This window comes from Gasterosteus aculeatus, chromosome 7 (genome assembly GCF_964276395.1).
Source record: "Gasterosteus aculeatus chromosome 7, fGasAcu3.hap1.1, whole genome shotgun sequence".
NCBI classification, from domain to species: Eukaryota; Metazoa; Chordata; class Actinopteri; order Perciformes; family Gasterosteidae; genus Gasterosteus; species Gasterosteus aculeatus.
Window position 1 is genome coordinate 28,926,460 of NC_135694.1, and position 3,820 is coordinate 28,930,279.

General features: G+C 39.3%; 1 long non-coding RNA gene across 1 annotated transcript; it reads left to right on the forward strand.

Annotated features, from left to right (window-relative positions):
- Positions 1 to 1,406: 1,406 nt before the first annotated feature.
- Positions 1,407 to 2,410, forward strand: LOC144410369 (uncharacterized). Its single transcript, XR_013468397.1, has 2 exons — positions 1,407 to 1,509; positions 2,095 to 2,410. It is a non-coding gene; the product is annotated as an uncharacterized LOC144410369 (long non-coding RNA).
- Positions 2,411 to 3,820: the final 1,410 nt, after the last annotated feature.

The following is a 3,820-nucleotide window of genomic DNA, read 5'->3' on the forward strand; positions in this document are numbered from 1 at the left end:
GCTGCCCCCAGTGCCAAAGCTGTATTCTCAATACAGATAATTAATCTCAAATTATAAATTAGCAAACTGTGTGAAAATGTTGAATTTAATTGAAGCCAATTTCATGCTGACGTAAATGTCAACAATGTAAACTGTTGATATGCTGTTTGAGTAAATGTGTAAGCTATGACTAATAGTACGTATTAAAAGGTTGACAAGGTGATATGTCAAGTTATATTAATATCTTCATGAAGTACATAACCAGTGATTATGTCCTGTATCCAAAACATTCCTTCCTTTATTGATATTTCTCAAATTACCTCTCATAAATATATATTAAAGCTCAGTAATGTCTTCTTAGGTTCTCGTATGAGCAGCGTTGAAACTGGAGGACTGCAATTAGGTGGATAGTGTTTTCATAATTACAGCATATTGCAGCCTCCTGTTATTTGTGACAAAGAGGATTACAGCGGGCCTGGTAGGTTTGCGCATGCTCAGACTGCAGCGCCTCTCTGCCTGCAGCCCTCTCGAGGACCGCTGTCATGTACCGGCAAAACAAATATTTCATTTCCTGTTCGCGCTTTGAAAATAAAACAAACAACACGTTCAGGAAGTTGGAAACGCATGCGCCAAATGGATGTGGTTTGCAGAATTGCAGTATATAGAATGGAAATGCATGAACATGCGCGCTCACTCAAGAAAGGTTGACAGCATTGGGGTTACGCAGCACAATTTTCCTCAACAAAGCTATAGCAGAAGGCAGGTATTTAATTACCCACCGTAATGATATATGTTAGCTGAGTTTCCAATTGTGGATAATAAGCAATAATTCAGTGGTCCCCAAACTAAGGCCTGCGGGGCGGCCCCCTGAACAATACCAGAGAGGCATTATGATTTTTTCCACGCAAATCCTAGACTAGCCCCTTTCAAATAGAACAGAATAATGGAGACCACGTTAGGTAAGAGAAAATGTATTCAGAATGCAGGGTATTTAACCTGCAGCCCAGTGAGCAGAAGACGTAATTTCAACGTTGAAATATGGTTGAAATCGGGTTGAAATGAGGTCTGAACGTCTAAGACCTCATTTCAACGTCTTTTCAACCGGCTAAAAATGGGATAAAACATCAACGTGCCAGAAAACATAAATTTGTTGACAAATGTGTCATGATGTAACGTAAGGTTGAAAGATAGACGATATTAACGTTAAGATTTTCAGAATAATTAATGAACTGGTCGGCGAAATTTCGTCTACGCGAAGACGTCATTTCAACGTATTTACCATTTCGCTTAAAACGTCATTAATATGAAACTACGGACTGCGTGCTGTCAATAAGATGCGTTTAAGACATAATAATGCGGGCAGGTTCAAACATTACTTGTAAACACGTAACTCCGCTCACATCTGTAACGCGCATGCGCGAGTTCTTAGACGCCTGCAGAGCTCCGAGCGGACGCTGCACGAGGCGAAGTTACGGCAGCAGAGCGACATGAACGGGCTGATAGAACCACGAGTACCGGCTCCACTGCTCTGTAAGTACGCGAGTGTTTGGATGAAGAACACCTGAAACTATAACCGGGTGTTTTACTTGTGCTGCCGACTCGATACGGGAAAGACGGTCCTTTTTGTTAAGCTAGTTAGCGTAAGCGCAGGTAGTTTGCTAGTTAGCATGCTAGCGTGCAGCATGATGACCTGGACCAAAAGTAAACATCCCAGAATATTTTTCGTGTGTTTGGTGTTACTAATGCGTTAGGTTGTTGCTGTACCCATAAATGGTATTGCATTTCACATTGAAGATACGTTTTTAAAGCAATGGGGGCTAAATACAGATTGCAAGGGTGAAGGGCTGAATTCAACAAGTTGTGCTCTGTAAACAAGAGGGCCAACACATTGTAAGTTACTGCTGCTTAAAGCATGATACTGTGTAATATACCTGGACATGTTACTCCAGAAATACCATAAGTTGCAGATGAATTGTTATCTTGTTGATAATGTAATAAGTAAACCATCTATAAATGAGTGTTCTAACACACCTGCTGCTGTTATTATTATTAGTTTATTACTGTCATCATAAACCCAAATGACCAACTTTGCCTTTGTGCTTTCCCACCTCACAGGTTTCTGCGGGTGGTGGTTGCATCTGATGGAGGTTACGTCTGATGATGGTTGTCCCTGCACTGGTCCTGCCTTACCCCTGGCTTAGTAATCCACAATATTAGAATCATTTCTGTCGTAGGAATTGGATGTACTGTACATCTTTAAATTGTTCATACTCTACACACCTTCTGCCTTGCTGTTTTCCCCTCAGGTTTCTCCCGGTTGAAGGTTTTTTACATTTTGGGGGTTTTGGGACAGGATGTTGCATGTTTACAGATTGCAAAGCTGAACAAAATAAAATGATTTGAATTGAATAAACACGTTGACCAGAGAAATCTGCAATTGAGGGCTGTTCTGTGCACTCTGACTCCCTTTACACAAAGAATCATCAAGTGAGGATGAGGGAGATGCAGCTGATTTCAGGTATACTATCCCAACTCAAGTGACTCACAGCCACATCTTGTTACAGAATCTAAAAATGAAGTTCAAATGATTCAGAAAAATGGTCTACAAACACAGAATTGTTGTTGTTGAACACAGAAATGTTGTTTCTGCACTTTTAAATCCATAGTTAATTTCCCTGAAATATATATTTTATTTTTGTATTTTTAATTAGGAAAAGTGTTATATGTATAGTGTTATATTTATAATAAATGCAAATTAATAAAATAATGTGTTTGTCCTTGTTAAGGGCTGTTAACATGACAACTGTGACTAAGTATGTAACTTGTAAGTTTCCAGCGAGCAATTTATCCGTTGAAACAACGTTGAAAAGACGTCTATGGCCCGACGTTGAAAAGAGGTTGCAAATTGGTTCAAAAGTGAAAGTTGTTTCAACGTCTATTCGTAGACGTTGAAAAGACGTTTACGTTTAGACCACATTTCAACCAGCGAGCATTTCAACGTTGAAAAGACGCTTAAAAGACGTCTATGGCCCGACGTTGAAAAGACGTTGCAAAATGGTTTAAAAGTGAAAGTTGTTTCAACGTCTATTCGTAGACGTTGAAAAGACGTTCGCGTATAGACCCGTTTTCAACGTGATTTATAATATCGGTGGTAAACTTACAAATGTGGACGTAGTTTCTTTTTAAACCTCTAAAATAATGATATAGCACACAAGAGAAGACGAAATATTACCGTATTTAAAAATCACGTTGAAATGTGGTCTAAACATAGACGTCTTTTCAACGTCTACGAATAGACGTTGAAACAACTTTCACTTTTAAACCATTTTGCAACGTCTTTTCAACGTCGGGCATAGACGTCTTTTAAACGCCTTTTCAACCAAAAAATGCTCACTGGGATCTGTCAAGAGGCGGTGACGGTATTCAAAGAATACAATCTGCGCCGACAATATGAATCCCGTCGCAAAGACAAGTATGATAACCAGTGGTTATTTGGTTATTATTTATTTCATTAATAGTATTATTTATTTCCTGACTTTTTTTTCATTGAAGATCCCGGAAAAGGTTATTAATATTTGGTTATGTGTGGCTTTGTGGAAAACCATGAATGTTTACATTTAGGCACCCCTGCGATCGTCACACGTTTTCTGTTACAAACTGACTCCGGCCCACATTGGAGAAGGGAAGAGTTATGTGGCCCTCACAGGAAAAAGTTTGGGGACCCCTTATTTTTGAATAATTGGAGGATGTCTACGTTAACGTGGCAAATGCACATCTAACTTCATGGTCAACGGTTAGTCAGTTGAAGCGAACTGACTGAAAGTTACCTTAAGGATTGTTT